This window comes from Balaenoptera physalus (genome assembly GCF_965194825.1).
Source record: "Balaenoptera physalus genome assembly, chromosome: 9".
Taxonomy (NCBI): domain Eukaryota; kingdom Metazoa; phylum Chordata; class Mammalia; order Artiodactyla; family Balaenopteridae; genus Balaenoptera; species Balaenoptera physalus.
The window spans coordinates 16,450,047-16,462,141 of record NC_138888.1 but is presented as its reverse complement, the minus strand read 5'-3'; positions in this window follow the sequence as shown (position 1 = coordinate 16,462,141).

The window sequence follows — 12,095 nt, the reverse complement described above, 5'->3', positions numbered from 1 at the left end:
ATCCATATGCCAAATGATGGAAATTTAGACGGTCTTCGATTTTTCCCTGTTACACGTCATGCTCAGCGCACATCCACACACATCTATCATTTCACCTCATCCTCTTCTCAGCATTACAGGTCCTTTACCCTCAGTTCCTAGTCTCCTGTTGGAATCCTCTGCAACATTCTCTCTTCTGGGTTCACAATATGGCCGCCCCTTCTCCTGCAGGGTCTCTTCCTGTAGTGCTGGAACCCCAGCAGGACTCACAATGCCTGGGGCTGGCAGGTCGAGGGCATTTGTAAGCCAGCCTCCTGGATGGAGAGGTCTCTGCTGCAGCCTCCACTTGTCAGCTCCCACCCACCTGGCCCACTGACTGCTGCAACACCAAAACTGCCCCCAAGGTCACCGTGACATCCTAACTGCCAAATCCAACAGCACCTTCACGCTCCTCGCCTTAGGCAAACTCTCTGCGACTTTTGACTCTGTGGACCACTCCCTTCCTTGTGATTTTTAAATCCAAAATTTTTGGACCATCTCCTTCTTGAAACCCTCTTCTCCCTTAGGTTGTACAACTTGGCCTGGGTCTCCTCCTAATTCTTTCCAGCTCTTTCCTTAGCCTCTGCTCCCTTGTTCAATGTCAGGGCCCTGCCCAGGCCATCTTCCCTCCCCCTCATGCCCTCCACCAGCCCCTAGATCAATGAGCGCACAACTGCACTTCTGGCTCAGACCTCTTGCTAAGCACCAGGCACACATAGCTGTAAATCTAGGAGATAAATGCCCTGCAGGCTATTCGATAAAGTGCTATGGGAACTCAGAATGCTGTCACTCACCAGACTTCTGCTGAGCCCGCTTCAGTGGTTCTCAAAGTGGGGTCCTGGGGGAGCCCAAGACCCTTTCAGGGAGTCTTTAAGGTAAAAATTATTTCCATAATAATGCTTAGGTGTAATTTGGGTTTTTTTCACTCTCATCCTCTCATGAGCGTACCATGAAGTATCCCAGAGGCTACGTGTCATTGTGATATTGTGACAGCTTGAATGTGGAAGCAGATATGAGAAGCAAGTGGTCTTCTATTAAGCTGGCTATTAAAGAGATTTGCAAAAATGTAAATCAGTGCCAGTCTTCTTACAAAGTTTGGGGGTTTTGGAAAATAGAGTTCTTTTTCATAAAATACATCATTTATATTAATATAATTGGTTTATTCTGATTGTAAAATAAATGAATATTTTTAAATTTCATAGTTTTAGTTTCTAATAAGGTACATATGCATAGATAGCTATAGCCCACATAAGCAAAATTTCTTTGGGGTCCTTAAGAGTGGATGTCAAACCCTTCAGCATGAGAGGCAAGGCCCCTCACAACGGCTGCACCCCTTTCTCCAGTCTCGACGGCCACGTACCTCTAGTCCGGTCTCACCTTTTCCCTGACCAGTGGCCAGTCCTTTCCTCTCAGGAAGGTTGTTCCCTTGGGCCGGGGTCCAGCTTTGGCCCAATGTCCACGGAGGAAGGGGACACTCACCCGCCCGGCAGGCCAGCCTCACAGCAGGGATTGTTCACTGTCTCTGAAAGACCCTGGTCTCTCCGGCCTGGAGGCCTCCCCTCGGGGTCTTCCCACTGCGGAGCGCCTGCCCCTCCTCCACCAGACCGAACCCCACTGTCACCTCCTCCGAGAAACCTTCCCAGTCCTGATGGCCCCAGTCGCTCCCACCTCCACCCCTCCCTGCTTACGCCTGCTCTGTAGCACTTATTTGGGTTTGGAAGAGAGAGAGAAGGGAGGCTTGAGAGGACGGGTGGAAGAAAGAAAAGGGGGAGGGAACACAAACGAGAGAAAAGGAAAGAGAAGAAAGACAGTACAGGCAACACGAACGTAAAAGTTTGTATTCACATTGTTCTTCGTTTCCACGTCGCTTTCTTGTAGAGACTCTTACTTGAACTTCCCATCATCCCTGGTGGTTAGACAGGGTAGGTAAAAGTACTCCCTTCTCACAGATGAAGAAACTGAGGTTCAGAGTGGTACAGAGTAAAGGCTATACAGCTACTAAATGGCAGAGATTGACCATAAGTAGATGCCCAAAATAATGGGTTGCTTTGAGTTGTGTTCAGGACGGAGGCAACACCTTGCCATCACAGAAATGGAAAAACCAAAATATGACTGCGTCAGGTGACTCCTCTTGGGTCACCAAGTAACAGCTACGGGGAGAGTCCACATTTGTTTTGTGACTTTGCGTGCTGGTATGACAGAAACATGAACAATTTCAAACCGAAAAAACTTGGCCCTTCCACCTGGGGCGGGGGAGAGGGAGTGGGACCTTGACCTTGGCAGCTCCCCACAGAACCCTCAAGTTTCAACAGGGCTCCCTTTCTGAGCAGACTTCTGAAAGGCCGCGTGTGGGACAGGAGGGCTGTTTTTACACGAAATTAACTGAAAGAATTCACCTACTTCAGAGGCTTGTTTTCCCCCCTTGAGACTTTAAAATAACTTCGTTTCCTCATAAAATTTCCAAATAAGGGAGAACACGGGGGTGGGAGGCTGCTCTCCGCAGCCTCAGGTCACAACCCTCCCCCTTCAGCTGTGACGGTCTTTGAGCTGCACCACTGCCAGCAGCTACTTTTTCCTTTCTATTTTTAAGACCTGAAAGTATGAACAATTTCATCTTAGTTTTCTTCCTCAATCTTGACTGGAAGTCACAAACAGCACAGATGATTAGCAACACTTTGAGAATCTTCCCAAGTCTCCTGAGCTCTGACAACGGTCAGTGTGACACGCTGCTCTGTGCTCGGTGTCAAGGCTGCGGAGGTGGGTTCAGGCCCTGACAGAACAGCAGGAAAGGAAGGGAGGGGTCCCTCACAAGTGGAACAGCGGGGGTCAGATCAGGTCTTCTAGAATCAGCCAATCCAGAGGGAGGGGCTCTGGGCCAAAAAGGCTGTAACCTCTGGCTGGAAGAGCCCCTAAGGAAAAAACTAAATGAGAAACAGAAGAATGAGCAAATGAGAGGGTGAGAGCTGTAGAGAAACGGCAGCTCACGTGGGCACTGTATTTTCTAGTTACAAGTGCCTGCTGGTATGTCACCTTTGGGAAATCCCAAAGTCCCTGGGACGTGGAAAGAGTTCCTCACGTTGCAGGTGGCAAGACTGAGGGAAAGAGAAATTTTGATGGTGTACCCAGGATCCCACAGCTAATGGATGGGAGAGACTAGACTCCCAAGGGCGTCCCAATTCCCGCCAGAGGGTGCAGTCCAGGGCCGCTCGGCGGCCACAGAGCAGGGCCAGCCCTCATTCAACACATGACACTGACCCCCAAGTCCGTTCCTGGGTCGCCTTTGCCAGCTCCAGGGAAACCTACCACAGACACCCATCAGAAGTCGCCCGCCACGCTGAGGAGAAAGTTCTACACAGAGCGCCCGCTGAACTTTTCTGGTTCAGCTCAGATCTAGAGGCCCTCAGGGAGGCTGTCAGAGCTTGAGGAAGTCACAGAGAGGCAAAGACTTCAGCCCATGAGATTTGCGGTTTGCGTCTGGCCTTTTTTTTTTTAAACGGAATTATAATTTTTTTAAATTGTGGCAAAATAGTCAAAATACAAAATTTACCATTTTAACGATTTTTAAGAGTGCATTTCAGCAGCATTAAGCAACCATCACCACCATCCATCTCCAGAGCTTTTTCATCTTCCAAACTGGAAAGTTTCTCCCCATTAAACACAAGTCCCCACCCCCTCCCTTAACCCCTGGTAACCACGGTTCTACTTTGTGTCTTTATGAATTTGACCACTCCAGGTACTTCATCTAAGTGGAATCATACAGTATTTGTCCTTCTGTGACTGGCTTATCTCATTTGTCATAATGCCTTCAAGGTTCATCCATGTTGTAGCAGGTGTCAGAATTTCCTTCCTTTCTAAGGAAGGAAATAATAGTACTCCATTGTGCGTATATAGCACATTGTGTTTATCCATTCATCCATCCACTCAAGCAACCCAAGTGGCACTTGGGCTGCTGCCACGTTTTGGCTGTTGTGAATAGTGTAGCTATGAGCCTGGGGGGACTGGCTTGGCCTTTCGTTTTCCCCTCAAACGTGTCTCCTGCTCTTGTGTGCTGTCGTAGTTTACTTCGGGTGTACACACAAGTAGTTACAGTCCTGATGGGTATCCCAGGGCAACTCTGAAGCAAAGTTTAAAACAGAACCCTCTACTAAATGCCACTCCCAGACGCAAGAGGGAGGGGATATGGGGATATATGTATATGTATAGCGGATTCACTTTGTGATACAGCAGAAACTAACACAACATTGTAAAGCAATTATACTCCAATAAAGATGTTAAAAAAAAAAATGCCACTCCCAACCTATTCACGTGCCAGGTGTTGGCACTCCCACCTTGGCAACGTCTGGCCCTGGAGAAGAGGTCATATCTTAAGGTTCATGGCCAAGCATTCTAATGGCTCCAGGGAACTGGCCAAAATTACATTCACTGACATCAGGTGAAGACTTATTTCCATGTCCTCATAGGCCTTCTTGAAGCCCACAGTGTCATCCTCTAGAGGAGACGGCATTTGGGGCCACTGCCAAACGTTCCTGATCTGCCAGGAAACTAGACACCTGCCCAAAAACATCTAGTCTAGAAGATACTTTCAAGAGCACGGAGACAGGTTTCAGATGTGCCTGAGAGCTCTAGCCCTTCTGAGTTCATAAAATTAAAACATCTTCAAGGACCACAGCAAGAGTTTTTACTTAAACTGAAGAGTTTCCTCTCATTAATCTTTCTCCCACAAAAGCCCTCTTTTTTAAAAATAATAACAGAAATCTTACTGAGAATTTTTTTATGTGCTAGACATGGTGCTCACGCTTGACAAATTCTCATTCAGTCCTATGACAACCCTTCAAGGGAGGTACACAAAAGCCCTCTTGACATTAACTACAATTTTGCTAGAATGAGCAAGATTTCACCCAAAGGAAATTAAAGATGCTTACCTAATTTTTTTCCGCTGAGCTCTCAGAGTAATTGAAGGAGATGATATTGCTAGGATGCCACGCATCCAAGAACTGCCCTCCATCCTGCCCCCGCTTCCCCGTGCGCTCTCTCTCCTCCCGCCCCTGGACCTGAGTCTGACAGCGTCTGTCACACTGAAGGATGGCCAGGGGACATGCACTCACCAGCAGGGCGTGTCGAGGGCCCTCACAGTGTACGCTATGCTCCCCTCAGCACTGGTCACACGCTGTCCTCCCAGCTGGCCAGGTGTCCCGGAGGCCCGGGGAACCACTTCAGGCCAAAGCTCCACTTCCTTTCACCAGAGTCACGTTCAGCTGCAAAGGTAGTTTTGCTTTGCACTTAAAACAAAAAAAAAAAAAAAGAAGGAAAGGAAGAAAGCAATCAGATGAGGTAGGGAGATAAAGCCTGCGCCTCAGCATGAGTCACTGAATCAAAGTTCAACAACCACATGCAAAACGCGCTCTGTGAGGGCAGGGCTGGCCACAGACAAAAGCATGAGCTCTCTGGCCTCCGACAGTGGACACAGCTGCTCCCACTCATGCCTCCAGAGGAGAAGAGCATCTGAACCTAGATGCTCCTTACGAGGGTGTGTGCTCACAACTTCACAAACAAAACTACAGCATGCAGGAGCCAAGAGGGAGGGGGCAGGGCAGGGAGACAACAGACATGGCTGTGGAGACTCGGTGCAGGGGGGTGTGGGCAAGTCCCTGCCATCACAGGGGTCCCTGGCAGGTCACAAAGTCCTTCCAGCTCGAGGATCAGGGCCCTGGCCTCTGTTGGGGATTATATGGCCCTGGGCTCCCCTCTCTGCAGCCCTGTATGGGGTGTGCAGCCGCTTCTCTCTCACTGTGGCAGGAGGAGCCCGACCCTGGACACTGTGACCCCAGCGTCCTGCAGCCCAGCTTGCTGCAGCCTCAACGGGTACAGGCAACAGACCCCGAGCTCTGTGGTTATTTCCTGCATTGGAGGATGCCCATCAGGGGTCAGAATAAGAGGAAGGAACACAATCAAATCCCACGGCAGCCCACCTGCCAGCAAATGACAATGCCCCTAAAGTGACTTGTCCAGAAATACACAGTCAGCCAGATGGTCAAGCTGAGTTTAGATCCTGGGAGTTGGTGCTGAGGAAATGAAGTCACAAGTTACCAGACTTTTGCTGCTTTTCTTTATTTATTCCCCATCTGTCTCCCACAGAAGATTGGACGCAGTCTGGAATATTAAAGTACCTATAGAATGGATCATATAAATTAAAAAAAAGTACAATCAGGGGAGGGGAGGGATAAATTAGGAGTTTGGGACTAACATCAACACACTACTATATATAAAATAGATAACCAACAAGGACCTACTGTATAGCACAGGGAATATACTCAATATTTTGTAATAACCTGTAAGGGAAAAGAATCTGAAATATATATATATATATATATGACCGAGTCACTTCGTTGAACACCTGAAGCTAACACAACATTGTAAATCAACTATACTCCAATTTTTTTTAAATGATGAAAATTCATAAAATAAAAAATAATAAAAAATAAAAGAATAAAAGTACAATCAGAAATCATTCAAAGAAAAAAAGAACATGTACTAGAAACTGGATGAAAATAGTCACTTCATTTGAACACTAATCATAGTTTTGAAATTTTGGGCACAATGGAGTTTCTAAAAACAACTGCCATTTGTTCAGCCCCTGCAGTATATTTGCTAACTTTCCATCAAAGTTTCCTAATTCCCACAATAGCTCTACGCATAGGAATTATTATTCCCATTTTTGAGATGAGGTCATCAGGGTTGAGGAAGGGTAACTAAACTGCCCAAGTTCACTCAGTAAGTGGTTGAGTCAGGATTGAAACCCAGGGCCATCAGGCTCCAAAATACACTCTTTCTTTTTTTTTTTTTTTAATTTAGGCTGCGCCAGGTCTTAGTTGCAGGATCTTCATTGAGGCATGTTTAGTTGCCGCATGAGGGATCTTTAGTTGGGGCATGCGGACTCTTAGTTGCCACATGTATGTGGTATCTAGTTCCCCAACCAGGGATCGAACCCAGGCCCCCTGCATTGGGAGCGCAGATTCTTACCCACTGGACCACCAGGGAAATCCCCAAAATACACTCTTTACATGGTCATGTGTAGCCTCTCAGCTCCCACACCCCTAGTAAAGCATGCACGGTTTTCAAGAGAAGTAAATATTTTCCTGGTACTGAATTTTAGGAGCAATCTAAGTCCTTATGTTAAGTAACATATCAGACAATATCTTCAGCTCAAGTCCCGTAGAAGAGGCATGGGCCGTCAAATGCCCCTTCTTCACTGGAAGCCGCCGTCAAAGCGGAGTTGTCACACCTCAACTCAGGAGAGGGTTTTTGTGGGGAAGTGACCTAACGTCGTCCAAGAGCCTTGTTCTCTGACTGTCTAGCCGAATAAAGCTATAGAACTCAGAGCCACACACTGCGAAGGGCTCCTTGGACCATCTCTCCCAAATACTGGGTTCTGAGCCACAATATTTTTACGTACAGAATAGAAACCCATCGAGGAAGGAATTCTCTGCGGAGATTGTCAAGTGCCACCATGCTGTGAACTTAATAAAAGATGAACCTGGGCGGTGAAACTTATGAATCCTGATCTGTAGCAACCCCAGGTGAGTGGCACCTCTGCACAGGACAGGCACCACAGTGGCCAGCAGCAAACGGTTTCGCCGAAAAGATGCCTGAATCTGCTCAACTACCAGACAAGTTAAGTATTTGGCAGAGATCCTAGAATTCTGTGTCTGAAATCCTGGAGATGTTATGTAGACCAGAAAAATTATTACTTAGCTGGCTTCCTAAGAAAAGAGCCACCATCTGGTGACTTTACATAACATAATCTGATTTAAAGAAACCTCACCTTGATTCCTCTACAGCTAAAATGACTTAGCTGCCACCACTCTGAGAAGCCAAAAGATTTGCACCACTGTTTAGATTATTTCTCCCCAGTTGTAACTTGCCAGAGGTTACCATTTTAGGTACTGTATCACTCACCCCAAACTAGACTCTGTCTACGATAGACTGAAAAGAGGACAGCAGCTTCCCACGTGCAGAGGTAACTGGGTCCATGTCTACACGTCTCTAAAGCTATTAGGCTTGGAGAACAGTGGCACACTTCCTTCTTTTGCTCTGTTTAAGATTGGCACTGAGTCTGCCCTGAGGCTATTTTTTCTGCACTCTGGCCCTTGTGGTAAGAGACAGAGGTCTGTACTTTCAGGAAGCAGCCTGGAGGTGTTGAGACAGTGTTCCTAAATGTGGGGTACAGACCCTCCCCAGGGAGGAACACACGAACGCGCGGGCAGATGGCATGGGCTGTTTCAGTGGTTCCCGGACCCTGGGAGCCTGCGGATGGACCCAGGGCAGGACCCCTGGCTTGGCTACCTCCCGTCTATGTATAGTATAGCATCAGTGAGCACCAAGAACAGTCTTTTATCGTATGATCTGTTTTCTCGGTGAGCTGCAACAGGGTGCAGCTGTTTGTAGCTAGGGCGCGCAAAGGCTCAGCACTGCGGGAGGTCACCCAGCTTCCTCCCCAGAGACTGCCCCGCTGGCAGCGCGTGGGAGTTCTTGTTTCTCTGTCACCCCACAAACGTTTGAGGCTGTGAGACTTTTTGCTTCTTGCCAACCTGATGTGTGAGAAATGGTATGTCACTTCTCATGGTTATTTTAACTTTTATTTCCCTGATTACTAGTGAACTTGAGGATTTTTTCATATGTTCATGGAGAGTACAGTTTTCTTCTTTTTTCCCTCTATTGCCCATTTTCCTACCGTGTAGTCTTTTCCTTATTAATTGGTATTAACCTTCATATATTCTTCCTACTAATCCTTTATCTTTTGTATATGTTTTGTATATGTATATCTTTTGTAACTTTCAGCTCCCAGTCAAATGCTTGTCTTTTTAGCTTTGTTCATGATGCTTTGGGGCCTGCAGATATTTTTCCTTTCATGTAGTCAAATCTACTGGCTTTTCCTTCATCATTTGTGCTTCTTGAATCTTGTTTAAGAAATCCTTCCTTGTCCTGAGATTGTAAAGATATTTTCCTATATTGTCTCTAAAGTTGTAAGTTTCTATTTTTTATAATCAGATCTTTTATCATGATCTGGATTTTTTTTTTTTTTACAAATTGTATGAGAAAAGCCCTAAGCTTATCAGGATACGCAGTTTGGTGTCATGAACTTGAAGTCAGGCTGCTCTGCCACTTACTAGCTGTGTGACCTTGAGCAAATTATTCAACCTCCCTGTGCCTCCATTTCCTCATATGTAAAATGGGGATAATAATTACACCTATCTCACAAGGATATCCTGATAATTAAATTAATTAATGCACATAGAGTGCTTAGAACAGTGCTTGGCATAGAGTAAGTGCTTAATAGTTAGCTGTTATTATCATGAGCACAAATTTTAATGAAGATAGGATTACCAGAACTTAGGATGGCAAAGTCTAGCACCCAGGGGACACCACAAAACTGTCAGAGGGTTACAGAGACAAGTAGAAGAACCCTCTGGGTCATCAACAGGGAAGTGTACATCCACTATCCACCCAGAAGCAAGTGGGGAAGCCGCTGTCATTGTTCTATTGCTTAGCCAATAATCTAACCTCAGTTGTTATTGGCTTAGCCCAATAATCTAATTTAAAACAATTGTGCATGTAAAACAATTTTTGTTATTAAATAAAATCTATGTGTCACTTTCTTTGAGTTCCACCTGAGATGTTACCATAAACAATTGCAGGGATCAAGGCAATAAAAACACTGCTAAAAAAAAAAAAAAAACTGCTAAATTCATTTCAGTTTCATTTCACACCACGCACCGGGCTGAGAACATAAACACCAGCTAAACAGTTTCTGCCCCCTGAGTGACATGATTGTCAACAAAGAATGACAGAGACACTGTCAATGTTAGTGTGAAGCAGAGTTAGACTAAAGCAACCTCGGCACCATTGATGTCATGGGCTGGATAATTCTTTGCTGTGGGTGCTGCCCTGTGCAGGGTAGGACGTTCATCTGGCCTCTACCCACTAGATACCAGCAGCACAACCCTCCACATGGTGACAACTAAAAATGGGCCCAGACATTGTCAAGTGTCCCCTGGGGGGTAAAATCGCCCCTGATTCAGAACTGCTGGACAAGAGGTTCCATCAAGGAGGAAGTACTGACTGCGTGAGGGGCAGAGGAGGCCTTGCGGGGGAGAGGGTGGCTTGCTTGACTTTGAAGGATAGGCCAGAGTGTCCCGAGAGAAGGCTGGGTTCTCTGGGATATTCCAGATGGAGGGAAATCTAGGCAGAGGCTCAGAGGAAAAAGAAGCATGACCAGCTCCCTGTGGCTGAGGCTCGGGCTCAAGGGGAAACAACTCAGCTCAGGAAAAACTTAACAAGCTTTTTTTTTTTTTTTTTTTTAGGAAGCATTTTCATTTTTAAAAATACAATTAATTGAATCATTAATATGTTCTTTCACCCATGGGTTGTTTTGTCGTGATTTCCATTTCTGGGCCGTCATGAAGCTACCAGGTTGGGAAAACCAAGTGTATCAGAGTACCCGAAGTTATCAAGAGAAGAGCCTGGCCTTTCAAAGGTCCTCTAATCTTTGAAGCATCTCAGACCTTCTTACCAACCAGAAGTAAGAAAAGTAACGGTTTTCCAGGGCACTGTCCAACTGACCCTACTCTTTCTCCAACTTTGGTTACCGAATTCGTTGCCCTATTGTTTAGTGTCTGAGTTGCTGACTGAGGGCCCGAATGCCTTTGTGTTTGGTCCTGGAGACAGTCTCTACTTAGATCGTGAGATTGCATCTATGTAATTATAATAAGTTGGCATTTTGGAAAAGCTCCCTAAAGCTGCTGCAACCACAGTTTCAGTTTCAGTTGACTCTGGGGAACCCACCTTTTCTGGAGTCCGTAGTTCTCTCACAAAAAAGCCTTGAGGGAAATATGAGATGGTCTAACACTCTAGCCATTGCAAGGAAGAGAGACCGTGAATCAAAAGGTGTGAGGTCTATGGGAAACAGGTAGAGGAACCCAGGTTAAGGGCATAGAATGAGTGACGGTACATGTGTTAAGATAAAGCATTACTGGGCTTCCCTGGTGGCGCAGTGGTTGAGAATCTGCCTGCCAATGCAGGGGACACGGGTTCGAGCCCTGCTCTGTGAAGATCCCACATGCCGCGGAGCAACTGGGCCCATGAGCCACAACTACTGAGCCTGCGCGTCTGGAGCCTGTGCTCCGCAACAGGAGAGGCCACGAGAGTGAGAGGCCCGCGCACCGCGATGAAGAGTGGCCCCCACTCGCCACAACTAGAGAAAGCCCTCGCACAGAAACAAAGACCCAACATAGCCAAAAATAAATAAATAAATAAATAAATTTATTTAAAAAAAGATAAAGCATTACTCTGGGGCTAATGACAGCAGATATAAGTGGTCACATTTGAACACCTGCAGCACATTCTACGTCTAGAAACTTGGGCTCTAAGGCTCAGCTCCGTATTCTCTTAACAGCATCTTTTCTGGCCTCTGGCCAAAGTGCTGCAGAGGCTTTTCTTGAACTTTGCAACACCTCACTCCTTGCCGTGGGTTGAATTGTGCCCCGCCCCAAAAGATATGTTCAAGTCCTCACCTCCAATATCTGTGAACGTGACTTTACTTGGACATAGGGTCTTTGCAGATGTAATCAAGCTAAGATGATGTTGCACTGGATGAGGGCGGCCGCTACATCCAGTGACTAGTGTCTTTATAAGAGAAAAGATCTGGATACAGAGACACAGAAGAGCTGCAGGGAGGAAGGCCAGGGGAAGAGAAGCAGAGATTGGAGTGATGCAGCTGTAAGCACCAGAAGCTAGGAAGAGGCAAGTTAAGATTCTTCCCTAGGTCCTTCAAAGGGAGCACGGCCCGGCTGACACTTTGACTTTGGACTTCTAGCCTCCAGAACTGTGAGAATCAACCTCTGCTGTTTTAAGCCACCCAGTTGGTGGTAATGTGTAATGGCAGCCCTAGGAAACGAATACACCCCTTAACCCCCAAAACGCCTCCCCTCGGGGCTCTTAGCCGCGGTAACCACTGACTAAGCTAAGCACACCCCTCCTGTGTAGCGGGAAGAGTTGAGTCCTTGTGCCCAAGGGCTGGC